Here is a 23761-nt window from a genome sequence, read left to right on the forward strand (position 1 = left end):
TTGTCACATTTATCGCAATTATCGCACATGGTTGCAAATTTCTCTACTACATATGAATGCAACAAGTGTATATAGAGGTGTGTATGTTACACAGGTTGTCATTGGGAGGATCACTTAGGATTACAATTTTTAATTGTTTATGATTGTAACCTTTAAAATTGCATTATTTTGTTCACTAGATTTTTACATAGGAATGGAATATTTCACCACCACTACTTAACTGTAGTCAGTAATATTAGGATTTAGTATGATTACCTTATGATTTTATTTGGATAGCACAACATTATATTGGTAGAAACATAATATAAGTTTGCCTTAACATAAAAATCAACATAATATATATATATATATATATATATATATATATATATATATATATATATATATATATATATATATATATATATATATATATAATATTGTAACCTGGGGCGACAGATAGCAGGTACAAAGCTTCCTGGGATGAGCAGTTGCTCAGGCACAGATACCAAATCCAGTGATGTAGTGACAAACAGTGCTGTGTTTATTTGTGTTATATACAAGTCCGTATACAAGTGTTCCAGAAAACAAATATAGGACAAAAATATCAAAACACAAATCCTAGCCACAAATCCAATATGCAGGCCCTCACTACCAGGCTGAACAAGCCTAGTGCTTGTCAGTCTCTACATAAACTGCTTAACAGCTTTTACCAACCTTTCTCTCTTCACAGACCAACTTTGTCTGTATGTCCCAGGCAGAGAGCCAAGGCTGTCTGCTTAGGTGAGCATAAATTAGCCTGGGGAAGAGGACCAAGACCCGAACTGGATCATGGATCAGAGATTTCTGAATGTGTACGAGAGGAGCCTGGGAGACGTATAAACCCCGAACATGACTTTTCCTGGCTCTCTCTGGGACGCTCTGCTACATATCCTCCCCCCTTGTTTCAACCCCAGGGTTGGAACACCTGTGGCCCAACAGGAGTGGACAAGGGACAGGGCATCTACATTCCCCATCTCAACACCTGGCCTGTGTTTTACAGTGAAGGAGTCATTAGTCTCCTTCTTTTGGGCCATCCATTTCAGGGGAGCATGGTCAGTTATTAACTCAAACTGGCGCCCTAACAAATAGTACCTGAGTGCATCCACGGCTCACTTTATGGCTAAACATTCCTTTTCAATGACTGCATACTTTTTCTCATGGTCATTGAGCTTTCTGCTTAGGTACACCACAGGGTGTTCTTCCCCATTGTGTACCTGTGATAGTACTACCCCGATACCAACATCAGACGCATCCATCTGTACCAAAAAATCTTTGGAGAAATCGGTGGAATACAGTACTGGCTGTGCACAAAGAGCCTTCTTCAGGACTTGGAAAGACTCCTCTGCTACTGAGGACCATTTCACCATTACAGAGTCTTTACCTGTCATCGGGTCTGTCAGAGGGGCAGCTATAGTTGCAAAATTTGGAATAAATCTTCTATAATACCCCGGAATGCAAAGAAAGGCCCTGACCTGCTTCTTGTTTGCAGGATGTGGCCACTCCTGGATGGCTTCTATTTTACTCACTTGAGGTTTTATGACACCACGGCCAATAGTGTAGCCCAAATACTTGGCTTCCTCTAGACCAATGGCACATTTTTTTGGATTTGCCGTAAAACCTTCTTTGAAGAGAGAATCAAGGACAGCCTGGACACAAGGCAAGTAAGACTCCCAGTCAGTGCTATATACCACTATGTCATCTAAATAGGCTGATGAATATCGTCGGTGGGGTCTTAGGGTCCTGTCCATGGCCCTCTGAATGTTGCGGGGGCATTTTGCAACCCAAAAGGAATTTTTTTATGTTGAAATGAACCCACTGGGGTCACAAATGCAGTCTTCTCTTTGTCAGGGGTATTTGCCAATACCCTTTTGTCAAGTCCAAAATGGTACTATAGCGAGCTTTGCCAAGTCGGTCTATAAGTTCGTCTACTCTGGACATTGGGTATGTGTCAAACTTTGTCACTGCATCAAGCTTCCTGAAGTCATTACAGAACCTCCAAGTGCCATCCGGTTTTGGGACTAACACGATGGGGCTAGACCAGTCACTATTGGATTCCTCAATAACATCTAGCTCCAACATTCTTTTAACTTCATTGCTGATGTCTTTTCTCCTCGCTTCAGGAATTCTGTACGGTTTGAGCTTGACACGTACCTTAGGTTCAGTAACAATATCATGCTGAACTGCTGAAGTCATGCCAGGTAACTCTGAAAATTTCTCTCTATTCCTTATCAGGAACTCTCTAGCTTCCTGTTTTTGGGAACATGACAAGGTGTCTGGAATTGTGACGTCAGGGATCAGAGGGGACTCAATACCCTTAGGCGTTATCGGGAGGGACCTCACAGTTAACGTCAGTCTATCCTTCCAGGGCTTTAACAGGTTTACATGGTAAACCTGCTAGGGCTTCCTTTTTCTTGGTTGATACACCTTGTAGTTGACTTCCCCAACTCTTTCAATTACTTCAAAGGGACCCTGCCATTTAGCTAGGAACTTGCTCTCAACAGTAGTAACTAACACCAGGACCCTGTCACCAGGTGAGAAAACCCGGAGTTTGGCCCCCCTGTTGTATATTCTCTATTGGGCTGCCTGGGCCTGCAGTAAGTGTTCTTTTACCATCGGCATGATTGCTGCAATCCTCTCCTGCATTTGAGCAATGTGCTCAATGACACTTTTTATGGGATGTCTGCTCCCCTTCCCAAGTTTCTTTGGCTATGTCTAAAAGTCCCCGAGGGTGTCTCCCATAAAGCAACTCAAATGGAAAGTACCCCATAGAGGACTGGGGAACCTCCCTGATGGAAAACATCAAGTATGGTATCAGGAAGTCCCAGTTTTTCCCATCCTTGTCAACAACCTTTTTTAACATGCTCTTTAATGTCTTATTGAAGTGTTCCACCAAGCCATCCATTTGAGGATGGTACACTGAGGTTCGCAACTGTGTCACCTTAAACAACTTGCACAGCTCCCTAGTTATTCATGACATAAATGGGGTGCCGTGATCTGTAAGGACTTCTTTAGGGATGCCCACCCGACTGAACACCATAAACAGCTCTTTGGCAATGTTTTTAGCAGACACGGTGCTTCAGGGTAACGGTAGCATAATCCATGATTACGAGGGAATGCTGATGTCCCCGGGCAGACTTGGGGAGTGGACCCACAAGGTCCATAGCAATCCTCTCAAGGGGCATTTCAATAATAGGCAAGGGCACTAAAGGACTTCGGAAGTGGGGTAGTGGGGCTGACATCTGACACAGGACAGGATTGACAATAATTCTCATTATCTTTCTGTACCCTGGGCCAATAAAACCTGCGCAACACCCTTTCAGTTGTTTTTTCAACCCCAAAATGGCCTCCTAGCAAGTGCCCATGGGCAAGTTCCAACACTACCCGTCTGTATGGCTTAGGGACCACCAACTATTCAACCACTTCATCATTCATTTTACATACACGATATAGTAATTCCTCATTGCTGCTGAAATAAGGAAAACAGGGCCTGTCCTCTGGTTCAACAGGTACCTCATTAATCACTATTACATTTTCCCAGGCCCTGGCAAGGGTCTGGTCTTTTCTCTGTTCAGTACCAAAATTTTCTTTGTGCACATTAACGTCAGCAAACTCCAACGTAGGCTCAGATTCAGCAGACAGCTGTCCAGCTCTACTGGTGGTGGGGACTTCCTCAGACTCCTCCAGCTCTCCTGCCATAACCGACAGAGGAAAACCCGGGGAGCCCTGAGAGGAATCCCCTGAGTTCTGGCTCTGCTACTGAGTCAAGTATTACGACTGGGTCGGGATGATCTCTTAGTTCCCAAAACTTAGGGAAGTCTCTACCAATGATGGCCTTGTGCACCAAGTGGGGGACAAGTCCAACCTGATGGGTCACCGTATCTAAGCCAGTTTTAAACTGAACAGTGGTTATAGGATACTCCCGGGTATCCCCATGTATACAGATCACAACAGTTTTTTTTAGCATGGCAATTCACAGATTCAATCATTTCAGCTGTAACCAAAGTCACTAGACTTCCAGAGCCCAGCAAGACTGTAATAGGCTTATCATTAACAGTCACTTGGCACATTGGTTTTCCCATATTTGGTGCTGCAGCACATGAAACAGCTGCAAACATAGACTGCCTTCTAATAGACAAATTGCACTGCATTGGTTCATCTGTCAATGGACAATTTGCTGCAACATGTCCCAGTTCTTGGCAATGAAAACACCTGACGTTTCCCCAGTTTGGTTTGCTGACAGGCAGTGTCTTCCCTTGTTTGGGATGCCAAACTTCAGTCCTGGCACCAAAAATCCTCCCCCCTATTTCCTTGCCATATTTACCATCCACTTCCCCTGGAACAGTCTTACTGGTTGCCTGGGGAGACCGTGGCTTTTGGTGGAAAGTCCGTGCAGTTGTAGGGGTGGTGACCAGGTTTTCTGCAGCAAAGTACCTTTCAACGAGTTCCACCAGGTTGTCCGCTGATTTGGGGTCTCCTTGACTCACCCACTTCTGCAGGGGAATTGGTAGTGACCTCAGGAACCGGTCCATGACCACACGCTCCGCTATTTGTGGCCCAGACAGGGACTGTAGCCATTTCCTCACCAGGTGAATTAGGTTGAACATCTGCGATCTTGGGGGCTTCTCATCCTGAAAGAACCCGCTGTGCTCAAACTGCTAAAGTGACCCCAAGTCATGCCAGGATTTCCCATTTGACCTTTTCATAGTCTCCCACTTCTGCTGATTCCAAATCATAGAAGCCCTTCTGCGATTCTCCATAAAGCAAGGGAGCAACCAGTCCTGCCCACTGGGTTTTAGACCAAGCTTCCCTCTCAGCAGAAAGGCCTCTGGATCATCATCTGTAGTCATCTTAGAAAGAAAGCGACCCACATGGATGGCTGAGGGCTTGTCTTCAACATCAACTTTAGCAGGTGACCACTGTGCTAGCTTCACCACAACCTCAGTCAAGGTTTTCCTATCTGCTTTGGCATCAGTGGCTAGCTGTTCAAACAGACTCTACGATTGCTCCTGTGCGATAGCATTAGCTTGCTGTAGTGCAGCATTAATTGCAGCATTTGTTTGCTCCTGTACAGCACTAATCTGGATGAACAGCACCTTGGTTTGCTCCTGTGCGATAGCATTAGCTTGCTGTAGTGCAGCGTTTGTTTTCTGCTGTGCAGTGTTTGCTTGCTGTTGTGCAGCATTGAGCTCAGCGTTTGTTTTCCGCTGTGCAGAGTTTTCTTGCCTTAGTTTAGCGTTTGTTTGCTGTTGTACAGCATTGTATATCATCAATTGTTTCAGGATTTCCTCCATGTTTAGTCACTCTAGGTACTGGCCTTTTAAGTAGTAACTTACTACAGCTGGTCGCAGCCTCCGCCATATGTAACCTGGAGGGACAGATAGCAGGTACAAAGCTCCCTGAGATGAGCAGTTGCTCAGGCACAGATACCAAATCCAGTGATGTAGTGACAAACAGTGCTGTGTTTATTTGTGTTATATACAAGTCCGTATACAGAAGCTTTAAAGTGTTCCAGAAAACAAATAAAGGACAAAAATAGCAAAACACAAATCCTAGTCATGTCTGGGCTCTAACTATACAATATGCAGCCCTGACTACCAGGCTGAACAAGCCTAGCGCTTGTCAGTCTCTACATAAACTGCTTAACAGCTTTTACCAACCTTTCTCTCTTCACAGACCAATTTTGTCTGTATGTCCCAGGCAGAGAGCCAAGGCTGTCTGCTCAGGTGAGCTTAAATTAGCCTGGGGAAGAGGACCAAGACCCAAACTGGATCATGGATCAGAGATTTCTGAATGTGTATGAGAGGAGCCTGGGAGATGTATAAACCCCGAACAGGACTTTTGCTGGCTCTCTCTGGGATGCTCTGCTACAATATATATATACCTAAATTCTGGACCATCATAGACCCACATGGTCTTCACAGGTGCCCACACCGACCCGGGAAGACCATGAACAGCAAAGAAACCGACCCACCAAAAAAAATGAGCACATAGATAGGACCAAAATCCCACTCTCAGCATGTGCACAGTCCAGAGGAGGGGGAGGGGGGAGGAAAGAGATGAATTAAAAATTGTGTGTAAAATTTAGAAATAAATATCTAATTTTAACAGGACACCGGAAAAGAAGTCCAAAGTTCTCATAGTTCTCATAGTGTCAGTTTACAAATCACGGTAATAAACAGAACACCTAGCATCACTACTAAAATGTATTAAAACAATTATTAAAAATTGTTCTCATAGTGTGAGTTTACAAATCACGGTAATAAATAAAACACCTAACATCACTACTAAAATGTATTAAAACAATAATTAAAAATCACTAATAAAACAGTTGAGGTCAAAATCTATATTAAGCCCCTGAGGTGCGAAAGTATCTAAAGTGAAGATCCACTTTGATTCTAATTGGCTTAGTGTCCTGACCTTATGGCTGCCTCTCCAGTGTTTTTTGTAGGGTTCAATGCCCCAGAAAGTGAGCTGGGTGGGGTCCTTATTGTGGTGTGTACAAAAATGTCTTGAGACGCTATGTTTGTCAAAACCATTGATAATGTTTTTGACATGCTCTTTTATCCGTACTCTCAGTGGTCTTTTGGTGCGGCCTACATATTGCAGGCCACAGCTACATTGTAGCATGTACACAGCTCCCTCTGTGTTGCAGCATATAAAATCTTTTACTTCGTAGGAATTCCCAGTACTCGTAGACGTAAATTTAAATTTTTTCTCAACTGGACGTTTAGTTTTCAAACACGCAAAGCAGCGTTTGCACGGAAAGAAACCTTTTCCCGTGAAAAAAGTCAGACCTCTAGATGGAGGATCAGGGACGTTCTTAACAATCTTATCCCTCAAAGTCAATGCCCTTTTATACACAAATTTGGGATGTTCGGGTAACAATTCCTGTAAATGTACATCTGAGCACAAAATGTGCCAATGTCTTCTAATAATTTTTTAAAATTTCCTATATTGAGCATTATAGTTCAATATAAGCAGTACCCTATTATCTTCTAGAACCAGAGTTTGTTTATCTTTAATCAAATTTGCACGATCCATATTTTGCACTTCTATAATTTTGGTCCTAATTTCTTCATCTCTGTATCCTTTGTTCATGAACCTCTGGCCTATCTTCTCAGCTTGTATGAGGTAATCTTTAGTATGCGTACAGTTTCTGCGTAGCCTCATGAGCTGACCTTTTGGTATATTACAAAGCCAAATATTGTGATGGCAGCTCCCTCTTAGTAAATAGCTATTCTTATCAACATTTTTAAAATGAGTCTTTGTATGCAGTCTATTGTTGTCTTGTATAATTTCTAAATCTAGGAAGGATACTGATCCCGTGCTCACTTCCCAAGATAATTTAATATTCCTATTATTAATATTTAATATTTCCAGGAACCTTACTAAACTAGTTGTATCCCCTTTCCAAAATATAAGGATATCATCGATATACCTCTTATACACGGCCAGTTCTTTAGGTCTGTTAGTATATACCACTTCTTCTTCCCATTGGGACATGAATAGACATGCCACAGTGGGTGCAAATTTAGCTCCCATCGCTACTCCGGTTCTTTGATAAAAATACTCTCGATCGTACCAAAAATAACTATTTTTTAAACAAAAATCAAGACATTTAACAAGGTATTTGCGCTGAAAGTGGTAACGTGCTATACTTTCTCAAGCCCCATTTCACGGCTTCACAGGCTTGGTAGTGTAGAATCACTGTATAGAGTGAAGAGACATCTACAGATGCCATGGTCCAGGGTCCTTCCTCTTCTGATAGCCCTTCTACAATTTGCAATACTTGCTTCGTGTCTCTAAGATAGGCTCTTGTTTGTATGACCACAGGTTGCAAGTATCTATCTATATATTGCCCAATTCTTGAGGTTAGGGAATCAATCCCATTCACTATGGGCCTAGGTGGAGGGTCTACTTTATCTTTGTGTATTTTGGGCAATGCATAAATAATCGGGGTCCTACATGACTCCGGAATCAGATATTTAGCTTCCTTTTTGTTCAAGATATTCTTCTTTAGTCCAAGATGTACTACCCGCTCTAGCTCTTTTCTACATTTAAACACGGGATTCCTCGGTAATTTTATGTACGTGGTACTGTCTCCCAATAGTTTCTTCATACTTTCATTATACTGTACTTTCGAAAGAATTACGATCCCTCCTCCCTTGTCGGCAGGTCGAACAACAATGTCCTTCCTCTTTGCCAATTTTTGAATGCCACTTTTTATAAACTTGGGATCCTCACGTTTTATAATTTTCAGGTCCTTTAAATCTTGTAATACTACCTTTTTAAATACCTCAACATGTTTATTTTTGGAGACCACCGGGTTAAAAACCGATCTATTTCTCAATTCGCTATGTATAACACCCTGATCCTCAATCTGGATACGCTTTTTGATGGGGTTACTAACTAGATATTTCTTGATGTTTAGCGTCCTTACGTATTTCTGTACTCCTAAATATGCCTCGAATTTATCCAAGTTCTTAGTGGGGGCATATTTTAGCCCTTTATCAAGTACACCGATCTCTTCTTGGGATAAAGGCTGCCCACTAAGGTTAAAGATCCCCTCCCCTTTCAGTCTCTTCTTTGCCTGTATTCTTTTTCCAGCCCTCTTTCCTCTCTTCTTATCGGGCTTCTTCTTGCATCCCTTGGGTCGTTTGGACGCCTCTGTGGGTAAATTATTGTTTTAATACATTTTATTAGTGATGTTAGGTGTTTTATTTATTACCGTGATTTGTAAACTCACACTATGAGAACAATTTTTAATAATTGTTTTAATACATTTTAGTAGTGATGCTAGGTGTTCTGTTTATTACTGTGATTTGTAAACTGACACTATGAGAACTATGAGAACTTTGGACTTCTTTTCCGGTGTCCTGTTAAAATTAGATATTTATTTCTAAATTTTACACACAATTTTTAATTCATCTCTTTCCTCCCCCCTCCCCCTCCTCTGGACTGTGCGCATGCTGAGAGTGGGATTTTGGTCCTATCTATGTGCTCATTTTTTTGGTGGGTCGGTTTCTTTGCTGTTCATGGTCTTCCCGGGTCGGTGTGGGCACCTGTGAAGACCATGTGGGTCTATGATGGTCCAGAATTTAGGTTCTAGGATCCCTACTTTGTTCCTATATTGGTTGCTGCTTACATTACCTTATTGGTGATGTTGTTTAATTAATTGTGGACTTATTTTATATTTTATATATTTTGTGTGTCAATTTTATATAAAAATTATGTTTTTTTAATAAGTTTTTAATATTTTTAATGTGGTTTTCAGTGCTATTAGTAGCTACGATGTGGGTATTGGTTTATGTATGCCCCCTTGATTGCTGCCAGATGTCACACAATATGTTTTAGGAACATGTCGTAAGCACTATTTCATTGGTCAGAGGTGCGATATAGAAAATATAGTCTTTACTTTTGTAATTGCTTTCCGCTGTTCTAGCGGGTACCTGTGTGTCTATCTACTCTGTATTGCTTATAGGTAGATATTTACGAGTGTAGCCTTGGTTACGATTATGTTTACACTTAATTATCTCTTGAAAAATGGCCGCGAGTGTAGCCTATGGTCTCTACGAAGGTTATGTCGGCTGGCTACAAGAAAATGGCTGCCATAGATCGGTGGGTTGTCTGGCCCTCAGTATAGCTATATTCATCTACAGAAAAATGGCCGCAGTTGTGGCCGGCTATTACTGATGTGATTCTGAATTGCGGGCCACGAGAAAATGGCCGCTAATTACTGACATTACTTAAACGTTCGTCCTCACCCTAGCTGTTATTCCCTGATGAAGTCACATGACTGGTGACGATACGCGTAGGAACGCTATTGGAGAGTTAGGCTACCGGAAGTGACGTCCGGAGTACGAGCGCGGTGCTCGTTCGTTTTGTAACTGTGCATTTTATGTTTTTTAAATGTGAGTACCCAAGACTTTTCCTATTTGAATAAATTGAAACTGTGAATACATACTTCACCATTGGAGTGTTCCCCTTTCTTCCCTTTATGTTAACTACATATACATGGTGACTGAGTGTCCAGAGTAAAACCATTTACTGAACCTACACCAGTGGATAGCAAGTGTTGTTTGGAATGCTGTTTACCTTACAGCAGTAAGGTAAGGTAGTTATTGCACCTAGTTGGTGAACACAAGATTCACAGGAGCACCGGTGGAATCAGCCCCCCTTTTTTTGTCACGCAGGATACTGATTTATCTACCACTGAATGGACTCACATTTTGCATGATTATAGATAACCTTCATTTGATGTGATATTTTAGAGCACTTTCTGGACGGCTATACTTTAGAGCACATTCTGGATGTGCGTTTTGGATTTCGATTATTATCTGCAGCACTATATGCACTTTGATTAACCCCCCTGACGGTATTCCCGAGTCTGACTCGGGGTGGATTTTTTATACCAAGAGCGGTATCCCCGAGTCAGACTCGGGACAGCGTCGCTGGATCCAGGAGGAGGTTTACTTACCTTCTCCTTCGGATCCAGCGTTGTCTCCCCGCTGTACGAGCGAGCCGTGTCTCGCTCGATCTATCACATCGCCGATCTCCGTGCCCTGCGAGCGTTGCGACGCACGGGCACGGAGATCGGCGCCAAATTCAAAAAGTGAAACAAACAGTAAACATACAGTATAATGTAATCTTACAGATTACATTGCTGTATGTAAATATTTCACATCCCCGTTGTCCCTAGTGGTCTGCCCAGTGTCCTGCATGCAGTTTTATATAATAAAAACTGTTCTTTATGCCTGGAAACTGGAGATTGTCCATAGCAACCAAAACTGTCACTGTACATCAAAAATGATTTTAGACCAGCTAGAAAACAGCGATAATAAATTGGAATCAATCGCAGAATTGAGGGATAGCGATTTGTGGGGAGATCCGTCATCAAATACTGAAAAGTAATGACAGTGACAATTCTGCAACTGAGCAAATTTCAGTGTTTTTGATTTGATTACATTATTGAATAATTTTTATTATTGTTATATTATTATTTGGTACAATTATTTATAATTATTTATTATATTATAATTTATGATTTAATTTTTCAAACTTTATCATACCCGGGATGTCTGCTAGACTCTGGTTTGGACAGATTTAAGAGAGTTATTCCTAAGAATTGCAGGACTACAATATAAAACGCCAAATTTTCATGCAAAATAATGGTACCGCTTTTAGCACCTAAAATCCGAAATAATCGTACCGCCAGGGAGGTTAAGATACACTGGATGGTATTGCACTATACTAAATTGCACTATTAAGTTTTTACAAGTCCTACCCTTTTGTATATCTTGAGTATTTAATTTTTTATTTTATTCTTATTTTTATTTTTATTATATTGTTTATTTCAATTTTATACCTATTTTATATTTCAATTTTATTTTCATTTTTATTTTTATTTTTATTTTCAATATATTTTTTTATTTTATTTTTTTCATTTTTATCTATGCTACACGTCGTTTCACTTCTATTTTTATCTTTTTTTATGGATTTTACACATAGCACTTGATATGTTACTGTTAGCACTGGGTTAGGTGCACAGTTTGATGTACTGCACCAGAGTGGATATATACACTGTCTGAGTTTATTAAGGCACGTAGTTTATTTATTTACTATTTACTGACGTTTATGCACTATAGTTAGCTTATTTTACTATATTTGTCTTTTTCTGTCTATTTGGAGCACAACACCAACTATTACTTATTATCACTTATTCTGGGGAGGGTTATCACTCCTACCGGTGTTTTGCTGCAACCATAGTCTTTATTTTTACTCTAGGGCACGTAGTTTGGCGCGAGAATACCTCATACCTTTCTTCTCATTTGCCATGAGGGAGGGTGAAGGAAACCAAATTAAACTTCCTAATTACTACCACGTGTTGACTCTCCATAGGAATGCTTATATATTATATATATATATATATATATATATATATATATATATATATATATATATATATATATGACAGAAACCTTGACAGTATGTAGTCATTTAAACCCAGACACTATTGGGGTTGATTTACTATTACTGAAGAGTGCACAATCTAGATCTAGTGCAGTTCTATAAAGAAACCAATCAGTTTCCAGATTTTTTTTGTTGTCAAAGCTTAATAGAACAAGATGAAGTTAGAAACTCATTGGCTACCATGCACAGCTGTACCATATTATTCACTCCCTAGTTTTAGTAATTCACCCTCTATTGTTTGTTAGCATTGTAAGATAAACATACAAATGTGGTTTCATAGTAAATTTGGGGACTGTTGGATTAATTTTGATAATTTTTTTTGGGATGAGTATTGTCCTGGATTCAGTTCAAATTTGCAAACTGTAATTGAAACTCTATTGAAGTCCACAGGGTAGGGCATGTGAATCTTAAAAATAAGTTCTGATCATTTTCAAGGCTCATAAGCAATGAATATAAAAATGCAAAAAAAAAGGGGGGGGGGGGGTTACATAGGAAAAACCCCAATCCTTTCAATTAGATGTTTGGGAGATTGAAACAGTACAATTGTAATTGACAGTGTCCAATGCTACATCCAATACTACATCACATACACTAAATTACCAAAAGTATTGGGGCACATGAATGTTAATGGCATCCCAGTCTTAAGGCCCATACGCACAATCAGACTTTTTGACAACAAACATGCAAATTAGCTGTTTTGGAGCAACATCCGACCGTGTTTACGCTCCATCGGACAAACTTTTTTGGTTTTCATCTGACTTTTGTTGGCTATGCGAACAGACAAACTTTCTGGCAACAAAAGTCCGATGGAACAAAGTCTGATCGTTTGTACAGAAAACCATAGGACTTTTGTACAAAGTACAAACAGGCATGCTCAGAACCAATGCAAAAAGATCAGACAACAATACAGAAGTTGACCAAAGGTAGCGGTAAAGAGCAGAAAAACCCCATGATTTGGTGAAAGTTGGCTGAAAAAGTCCTGCTGTGTGTATGCCGACGCCCTTTGTACAAAAATCCAAGGGAAAGTTTGTACAAAGTCCTATCGTGTGTATGAGGCTTTAGTCTGTAGGTGTCACGTACCTGGTATAGGAGCCCAGAATGCAGGAAGCGGCCTCTCGTAAGCCTCTGGCTCGTGAATCCCCTGGAGGTGGGAACAGGAGTTCTAGAGTTCAGAGGGCACAAGTGCCGAGCTGGTGAAGGACAGGTCCGGACCTTGAGTAGTGGAGGAACCACAGAAGGGCTGGAAATGTAGGCACCCGGTAGACTGGTCAGACAGCAGCAGGCACAGGCGGTCAGGCTGGAACGGCAGGTAGCAGACAGCAGACAACAGCAGGCAGAGGTGGTAAGGCTGGAACAGCTGGTAGCAGACAGCAGACAACAGCAGGCACAGGCGGTCAGGCTGGAACAGCTGGTAGCAGAGAGCAGACGACAGCAGGCACAGGCAGTCTGGCTGGAACAGCAGGTGGCAGAAGCAAGGTCAAAGTACAAGCCGGGTCAGTAACAGGCGGGCAGCAACGGTACACAGGGGGAGGCAGAAGCGTGGTCAGACGGGCCGGAGGTCAGAGGCTGGCAGCAGGCAGACGACGTCAGGAACAAGCCGGGTAACAAGAATCAGGGACAATCAGGTAGCAGAAGACAGAATAACCGGACACGCTGTAGACTGGACAGCACAGAGGCACAGTAACAGGTTCCTTAAATAGCCCTTTGGGCGCCAAGAATGGTCGCACGGCGTGTCTGCGCGCGCCCACGTGAAACCGTGCACCCGTTCGTGACCCCGCGTGCGCCCGTTCGTACCATCGCGCACCCGCGTGTGCCTGTTCGTACTAACACGCGCGCGTCCGTTCGTGCTAACGCGCGCCCATGGATACTGGTTAGTTCTCAATGTGGGGATTCCGTGAGCAGGCCTTCCATATGCCACTGGATTCCGGGGATGACCATGACATTGCCCCCCCAAGGGGCAGCCTCCGGATGCCCAATTGTGCCATCTTACCCGGATGAGACCTCTCAAAGGCAAGTATCAATCTCCTGGCATGGATATTGGACTCAGGCTCCCAGGAATTTTCTTCAGGCCCGTACTCCTTCCATTTTACCAAAAATTGGATTTGATTGCGTCTTCGCCTGCAGTCCAGGATGGATTCTACCTCATATTCGACTTCACCGTCGACGATCACGGGTTCAGGGGGAGCAACCTTCCGGCTGTCAAAGGGATCTGGAACAGCTGGCTTGAGTAAGGCCACGTGAAAGACAGGATGGATCCGAAACGATTCTAGCAACTTCATATGCCACGTCATTCACCTTCCTTACAACTGGAAAGGGACCCACAAATCTTGGACCCAACTTCTTGGATGGGTAGGCCATTTTCAAGTTCAGAGTGCATAACCACACCTGATCCCCGACCTTGAGATTAAGTTCCCCCCTTCTCCTCTTGTCGAACACCTCTTTATTATAGTTCTGAGTCTTCGTCATGGTCTCCTGCAGAAGCCTGTTGTTGGATCTGAAAAAGTCAAGGTTTTCCTGAACCGCTGGTACCGGACATTCTGGAAGATCATTGGACAAGAACAGAGGGTGGAAACCGTAGTTTGTGAAAAACGGGGATTGTTTCGTGGCTGAGTGGACAGAGTTATTATACGCGAACTCGGCAAGAGGTAAAAGAGGAGCCCAATCATCCTGGGAGAACGAAGAGAAACAGCGCAAGTACTGTTCCAACGTCTGGTTTGTTCTTTCAGTTTGCCCATTGGTTTGAGGATGATAAGCAGAGGAGAAACAGAGATCAATCTTCAGGACCTCACAAAGTGCCCTCCAGAACTTTGACGTGAACTGTACTCCCAGATCCGACGTGATATTCGCAGGAATGCCATGGAGTCTCACAATTTTCTTAATGAACATCTTGGCTGTTTCTGCGGCGGAGGGAGTGCCCTTCATTGGTAAAAAGTGGGCCATTTTGGATAATCTATCCACTACCACAAAGACCGAGGAACAACCTTCCGAAGGTGGTAGCTCGACAATGAAGTCCATGGAGATCATCCGCCAGGGTCTTTCTGGGACGGGTAGTGGTTTTAACAGACCCCAAGCCCTGGACTTACTGCCCTTGTTCCAGATGCAGGTAACACATGCCTCCACATATTTCTTACAGTCCTTCTTCAACTGTGGCCACCAGAATGTTCGTTGAAGCAGCTCGGAGGTCTTATGAACCCCAAAATGGCCAGCCAGCAAGTGGTCCTGACAAGAGCTGAGAACCGGAACTCGCACTTCCTGAGGAACGAAAATCTTGTCCTTGTACCAGAAGAGTTCATCCTTGGCCAGAAGAGTGATGTCAGGTGGAAGAACAATACTAGCGGATGCTTGCTTGATCTGGGACAGCAAATCCCCTTGAAGCAGAAGAAAATTCCCAGAGGGCAGAATGGTGTCCGGATGCGAAGAGGTTTCAGGTTCACTGTACATACGAGACAAAGTGTCAGGCTTGGTATTCTTTGACCCGGGGCGGTAAGTTATTTGAAAAGAGAATCTGGAGAAAAAGAGTGCCCATCTGGCCTGACGTGGTCTCAGTCTCTTGGCAGACTTCAGGTACTCCAGATTCTTATGGTCAGTGTAAATAAGGATCGGATGGGCTGCTCCTTCCAGTAGATAGCGCCATTCTTCGAGAGCCGCCTTGATTGCCAATAGTTCCCGATCTCCAACATCATAATTACTTTCTGCCTCAGATAGTTTGCGAGAAAAGAACGCGACTGGGTGCAGAAGAGATCTTGGTCCTTGTCTCTGAGAGAGTACTGCCCCAACCGCTATCTCGGAGGCATCGACCTCCAGGATGTATGGCAAAGTTGGATTGGGATGCTTTAGGATAGAAGCCGAAATGAACAAGTCCTTCAGAGTAGTAAAGGCCGCTTGAGCTTCGGGAGTCCACTGGAATTTCAGGCCCTGTTTGGTTAGTCCTGTGATGGGAGAAATGATGGTGGAAAATCCCCTAATAAACTTTCTATAGAAGTTTGCGATACCTACAAACCGTTGGACCCCTTTCTTGTCCGTAGGAGCAGGCCAATCCCGGATGGCAGAAACCTTCTGGGGGTCCATTTCAATGCCTTCTACCGAAATGATTAGGCCAAGGAACTGAATACTTCGTTGCTCGAAGATGCATTTTTCCGGCTTGGCGTAAAGTCCATGAAGGCGGAGTCGTGATAGAACGTTCCTGACGTGTTCCCGATGTTCGGCCAGGGAGGAGGAGAAGATCAGGATGTCATCTAAATAGATGATAACAAATAGATCCAGATAGTCTTTAAAAATGTCGTTCACAAAATGTTGAAATGTGGCAGGGGCATTGCACAGACCGAAAGACATGACCAAATATTCAAAATGCCCGAAGCGAGTGCGGAAAGCAGTCTTCCACTCGTCTCCACTCCGAATGCAAACAAGATTATAGGCACCCCGAAGATCCAGCTTGGAAAATACTGCTGCTGACCCCAGTCTTTGAAACAGTTCGGGCACAAGCGGCAAAGGATAACGGTTTTTGATGGTGATTTTGTTGAGTGCCCGATAATCAACACAGGGACGTAAGGATTGGTCCTTCTTCTCTACGAAGAAGATTCCCGTGCCTGCCGGGGAGGTAGAGGGATGGATAAATCCCTTCCTTAAGTTGTCGTCCAGATAAATCTTCAGGGCTCCCAATTCCGTTTCCGATAATGGGAAAATTCTTCCAAAAGGAATCTCTGCACCCGGAAGCAGTTCTATCGGGCAATCGTATGGCCTGTGAGGAGGTAGAGTCTCAGCGCCCTTTTTGCTAAAAACGTTCAGGAAGCTGTGGTAATCTTTGGGCACGGCTTGACGAGTTTCTGCGTCTATTTCCAGGCAGAGCAAAGAGGAGGGGGCTTCGCCGATTCCTGACAAACAATGTTGGAGGCAGTAGGGTGAGAGGAATTCCATCTTCCCAGAAGTCCAGTCAATTTGGGGATTATGGGCTCTCAGCCAGGGCATGCCTAATATGATATGAAATAAAGGGGACTTGATGACGTCCAAACACAATAACTCCTGGTGAGTCCCGGCAATGGTGGCAAACAAAGGTAAAGTCTCTTGAGTTACTGGACCAGATTTGAGGGTTGAACCATCGGCCAGATGCACGGAAAGTCCCTTTGCCCTAGACTGAAGGGGAATGTTATATTTTGAGGCAAAGGACAAGTCTATCAACCCGAATCAATAATTGTATAATTGTATAATAATTGAAGCAAGCCCCGAATCAATAATTGCGCTGATTCGGATATTCCCTCCTGGGAGCTGCAAAAGAATGGGTACAGTCAGATGAGAGATACTATATGGCAAGTCAGGAGTAAGGGCAGGAGACATCTAAAAGCACTTACGAAGCTTTGCAGGGCAAGTGCGCACAAAGTGTCCCGGTTCTCCACAGTACAGACAAAGGTTTCCTGCCCGACGGCGCTGACGTTCTTCAGTTGTCATGGAAGGTCTAAGTAAACCCAGCTGCATGGGTTCAGGAGGGTCCTGGATTGCTGCGGTGGCATTAGAAGAGGCCGGATAAGGGGGGAGTTAGGTACCCAAGGTAACATCCACACTGGACGAGAGGTTGCTGTGGAACGTTCCAGACGACGCTCTCTTAAGCGTCTGTCTATTTGGATTGACAGATCCACAAGGGCTTCCAAAGTCTCAGGAGTGCCCACTCGGGCTAGTTCGTCTTTCAGGGGTTCCGAAAGACCCATACGGAATTGATAACGAAGAGCCGCATTATTCCAGTTCGTGTCAGCACTCCAATGTCTAAACTCCGATACGTAGTCTTCCATGGGTCTGCGGCCTTGCTGCAGCTTATGCAAAGCTGCCTCTGCGGTAGCAGTTAATTGTGGATCCTCATATAGCCAGGACATGGCCTGAAAGAAGGCGTTCAGGGTATCAAGAGAAGGATCCTTCTTTTCCAGAAGATTATGAGCCCAGGTCTGGGGTTCGCCTGTCAGCAGGGAAATGACAAATCCCACTTTGGTGGATTTGAGGGAAAAGGTCCTTGGTTGTAAGGCGAAGAAAAGTTCGCAGGAGTTCCGGAATGCCCTGAATCTTCCCCGGTGGCCTGAGAATCTTTCAGGTGTGGGTACCCTGGGCTCTGGCGGCAACATCATCACCGAAGGTGCAGCATAAGTCCCGGAAACAGCTGGTGTGGATGCAGACAGGGCCTGGACACGTTCCTCCAACTGGCTATAGCCTTCCTGTAGGTTCTTCACCGCTTGGGTAAGTCCAGCAAGATGGCGGCAGAGCTCGTCCATTGGAGAAGCTCCCTGCGTGGGCTCGGACATGGCTGTCCAGTACTGTCACGTACCTGGTATAGGAGCCCAGAATGCAGGAAGCGGCCTCTCGTAAGCCTCTGGCTCGAGAATCCCTGGAGGTGGGAACAGGAGTTCTAGAGTTCAGAGGGCACAAGTGCCGAGCTGGTGAAGGACAGCTCCGGACCTTGAGTAGTGGAGGAACCACAGAAGGGCTGGAAATGTAGACACCCGGTAGACTGGTCAGACAGCAGCAGGCACAGGCGGTCAGGCTGGAACGGCAGGTAGCAGACAGCAGACAACAGCAGGCACAGGTGGTCAGGCTGGAACAGCTGGTAGCAGACAGCAGACAACAGCAGGCACAGGTGGTCAGGCTGGAACAGCTGGTAGCAGACAGCAGACAACAGCAGGCACAGGCGGTCAGACTGGAACAGCTGGTAGCAGAGAGCAGACGACAGCAGGCACAGGCAGTCTGGCTGGAACAGCAGGTGGCAGAAGCAAGGTCAAAGTACAAGCCGGGTCGGTAACAGGCGGGCAGCAACGGTACACAGGGAGAGACAGAAGCGTGGTCAGACGGGCCGGAGGTCAGAGGCTGGCAGCAAGCAGACATTGTCAGGAACAAGCCGGGTAACAAGAATCAGGGACAATCAGGTAGCAGAAGACAGAATAACCGGACACGCTGTAGACTGGACAGCACAGAGGCACAGTAACAGGTTCCTTAAATAGCCCTTTGGGCACCAAGAACGGTCGCACGGCGTGTCTGCGCGCACCCGCGTGAAACCGTGCACCCGTTTGTGACCCCGCGCACCCGCATGCGCCCGTTTGTGACCCCGCGCACCCGCGTGCGCCTGTTCGTACCATCGCGCACCCGCGTGCGCTCGTTCACAACATCGCGCACCCGCATGCGCCCGTTCGTACCAACATGCACCCGCGTGCGTCCGTTCGCGCCAATGCGCGCCTATGGATACTGGTTAGTTCTCAACGTGGGGATTCCGTGAGCAGGCCTTCCATATGCCACTGGATTCTGGGGACGACCATGACAGTAGGGTTCAATATTGAGTTAGCCCATCCTTTGCAGCTGTAAATGCTTCAACTCTTCTGAGAAGGCTTAGGAGTGTGTCTATGGGAATGTTTGACCATTCTTCCAGAAGGGCATGGTGGTGAAGTCAGGCACTGATGTTCTAATTCATCCCAAAGGTATTCTATCAGGTTGAGGTCAGGACTTTATTGGCAGTACTCTAAAAGAATATGTATAAAGAAAAGAGGAGGACATGACTGTTGCTGCTGACCTATCATATTAAATTGCTATCATTACCAAGTTCTGTGTTGCAGAGTCATGCATTTTCTCATGCATTTCGTACCTAAATAGTTGTTACTTTTCCCATGGGTGATAGGTTGCAGGCAGAGGAAACAGACCACAGTGGTGCTGTCAGAAGCATATAAATTAAAAAAACTGCTGAGCTCTTTCTACTTACTGCAAATTCATGTTCTCTCAAACTTTCCTAAAGCTGGTCAATTCAGGGAAGGTGGGGTTGTGCACTGTGTTTCAAATCATTTGGTGGATGGGGGATTATGATGTGGGTTTTTTATTCAGAGTTTGGGCTTGGCCCCTTATTTTAGTAAAGGGAACTCTTAAGATGTTAAGGTGTCGGCATTCCAAGACATTGTGGACAATTTCATGCTCCCAACTTTGTGGGAACAGTTTGGGGATGGTCCTGTCCTGTTCCAACATGACTGTACACCAGTCCACAAACAAGGTCCATAAAGGCATGGATGAGTGAGTTTGGGGTGGAGGATCTTGACTGGCCTGCACAGAACACATTTGGGATGATTTTGAGCGGAGACTGTGAGGTAAAACATTCCCATAGACACACTCCTAAACCTTGTGGGCAACCTTCCCAGAAAAGTTGAATCAGTTATGGCTGCAAAGGGTGGGCCAACTTAATATAGAATTCTATGGACTAGGACTGGGATGCCATTAAAGTTCATGTGCGTGTAAGGGCAGGTGTTTCGTCACATATGGCGACCCATCATATTTGGCTACCCACTTGGCTGCACATGCGCGATGCCACCAAATGCTTTCCACCCCTGAGTCCAGGTTTAAGCCCCACCATCCAAGTGGACGTAGAGTTAGCCTATAATAATGCCGAGCAAAGTGAGGCCATGTCCGAAGCGCGGCAAGCAAAGCGAGCCCTTGAGGGGCCCTGTGTTGGAAAGCATATGGCAGTGGCGTGCACTCCAGCAGGTAGCAGAATGTGATGGGTAGTCAAATGTGACGTGACACAGGCATCCCAATTCTTTTGGTAATATAATGTATTTGGGACAATTGTGTAACAACATCCTAATCTGATCCATTGCAGCTTGAAAAAAAGGGGCATTAATAAGCCTGGATTGAACTGTGGAAGCAGGAGCCCAACTAAAATAAAAGTTTACACTTACAGAAAAAAAGAAAATTATGCCCTCAACTTGATATAAATTGGCCAGTGGAAAATCAGTTTCATATTAATGTTTGCGGCCATCTATTTTTTCAGTGCCAGACTGCATTGTAATAAAGGATTAAATAAATGTCAAAACAGAGTGTGCAACCCTACCTTCCCTGAACCCCCTCCCAACCATATAGCCCCAAATAATATAAAAATGTAAAAAAATAAAATACTTAAGTTGTGTTTGTGATTAATTGGCCAGATTTAGGAAAGAATGTGAGCACATGAATTTGCAGGAAATAGAAAGAGATATGCAGTGTGAGCATTTTTTTAATCTATACACTGCTGACAGCACCACTGTGGTCTGTTTCCTCTACGTGGAACCGATTACCCATGGTAAAAATAACAACTATTTAGGTAACAAATGCATGAGGAAACTCATGATCCTGCAACACAGAACTTGGTAAGGATAGCAATTTAATAAGATAGGTCAGCAGCAACAGCCATGTCCAGCTCTTTTCTTTATCCACAGTACTGCTAATAAATAATTTTCCTCCTCCTTCTCCTGCAGCAAGCATATAAGTCACCTTCTTTTAGTGTGCTGGTAATCTGCAATTTTCCTCCCCCATCTCCTAATGAAGGACACATAGCAGCCTTCTTTTAGACCCCTTTCACACCAGGGCATTTTGCAGGCGCTATAGCATTAGAAATAGCGCCTGCAATCCGCCCTAAAAAAGCTGCACCATTGTTTGTAGTGTGAAAGCCTTTCACGCTACAGCGGTGCGATGGCAGGACATTAGGGAAAAGTCCTGCCAGCAGCTTCTTTGGAGCGGTGAAGGAGTGATGTGTTTACCGCTCCTCCACCGCTGCTGCCCATTGAAATCAATGGGGCAGCGCTGTAATACTGCTGGCAAAATGCCACTATTGCGACGTATTGCCGGCGGTTTTAACCCTTTCTCGGCTGCTAGCCGGGGGTAAAAGCGCCCTGCTAGCGGCCGAAATGCGCCGCAAACCCGCCGCAAATCCGGTGGTAAAACGCAGCTAAAAATAGCAGCGTTTTACCGCCCACGCTATGGGCGGTGTGGTGTGAAAGGGGTCTTAGAGTGCAGCTAATATACCCCCACCTTCCCCGGGGCACATAACAGCCATTTTGTTTTTAGAAATGCCAATGCACTCTTTTCTTCCTTCTCCTCCTCAAGGGTGCATAGTAGATATTCTTTGGGAGGACTGCTAAAGCGACTTTTTCCTCCCCCTTATCCTCTCATCCTGCTAGGAGGAGGGTTGGGGTGCTAGCAGTGGGCGGCAAATATATGGTCAGAGGAAAGACAGGTAGCAGCAAAAATTAGGTGTATAATCATATGACCATAGGCTGTCTGATTAAAAGTCCAAGGTCTAAATATCACCTTGATCTTATGAAAAAAATGGCTTTCCCTCCTTTCACAATGCATGTGGAAGGACAGGCAGCAGCAAGTTCTTCTGACATATAGTTGCACACAGGTTTATTAACCTCCCTGGTGGTTTTCCCGAGTGTGGCTCAAGGTTAAATTTCAGTACCATTAGCGGTAACCCCGACCCACACGGGATTGCATTGCAGGATCCTGGTGCAGTATACTTACCTTGTCATCATGGCAGGATCATGTGATGTCCCCCCGCTGTGTCTGTTGGCTCTGTCCTCTGCCCGATGCCTCTGTGTGCCGGGCTCCGTTCCCTGCGAGCATCGCAAACGCATGGAGTGGAGCCTGGCGGCAAATTCCAAAAAATTGAAAAATCATAATAATACAGTACACTGTCATCTTACAGATTACATTACTGTATGAAATTATTTCACATCCATTTTGTCCCCGGGGCCTTGTTCAACGCCCTGCATGCAGTTTTATATTATACATACTGTTCTTTCTGCCTGGAAACTGGAGATTGTCCATAGCAACCAAAACTGTCCCTTTACTTCAAAAGTGGTTTTAGACCAGCTAGAAAACAGCGATAGTAAATTAGAACACTTGCAGCTCTGAAAGATAGTGAATTGTGGGGAAATTCATTTTATTATTATTATATTATTATTTTTTATAATTATTTATAATTATTTATTATATTATAATTTATGATTTTGTGTTTCAAACTTTATCATACCCGAGATATCTACTAGACTCTTGTTTGGAGAGAGTTAAGTGTGTTATTGCTAATGAATTACAGGCCTACAATATAAAACGGCAAATTTCTATGCAAAATAATTGTACCACTTTGAGACGCAAAAATCTGACATAATCATACCGCCAGGGAGGCTACGAAAAATTGTGTAAATAATATACTAATGTTTATTTTAGGAAACATGTACACAATATATTACCCACATTTTTATTAAGTTATTAAATATGAGGTTGCATCTGAGTGAATTGATACCCAACAAGTGCAGCCTTAAAATGTCACGCACTCATGAACAGCAACAAACTTCATTACCCTAAATTTTTCCTTAGAAGATTCATTAACCACTTTCAGACCAGACCATTTTGCTGGCCAAAGACCAGACCACTTTTTGCGATTCGGCACTGCATCGCTTTAATTGACAATTGCACGACGTGGCTCCCAAACAAAATTGAAGTCCTTTTTTTCCCCCACAAAGAGAGCTTTCTTTTGGTGGTATTTGATCACTTTTTGTTATAATAAATATCCCCAAAAAATGTATAAAAATTTTTTTTTTTCCTCAGTTTAGGCCGTTACGTATTCTACACATTTTTGCAATAAGCGATTATTGATTATTAAAAGTTATAGCGTTGGGGCGTGGCGACTGAGCTCCATGCAGGACGTGTAGCGTGAGAGCTCCGCTCGTCCGCCGGAGAAATCGACTCACATCCGACTCCACCGGTACCGAAAACAATCCCCATCGACACTGCCAAGTAGCCCGGACTCGAGACTACCCAGCGGGATGGGTAAGAGACGCAAGATGGTTATGCAACCGCACAAGCTGGACGCTTACTTTACCTCAGGCCTGAACGGGCCTCACCAACATGGCGACGGCTCCCGTGCACGCCAGTCGACCGAGGCCTCTAACCTGCATAATCCAGACCAAAGAATCTCCTCAGACCAGGCCTGTCTGAACAGCGG

The sequence above is a fragment of the Lithobates pipiens genome, unplaced genomic scaffold (assembly GCF_037356315.1).
Source record: "Lithobates pipiens isolate NorthernLeopardFrog02 unplaced genomic scaffold, aLitPip1_a1.2 Scaffold_18, whole genome shotgun sequence".
Classification (NCBI taxonomy): Eukaryota; Metazoa; Chordata; class Amphibia; order Anura; family Ranidae; genus Lithobates; species Lithobates pipiens.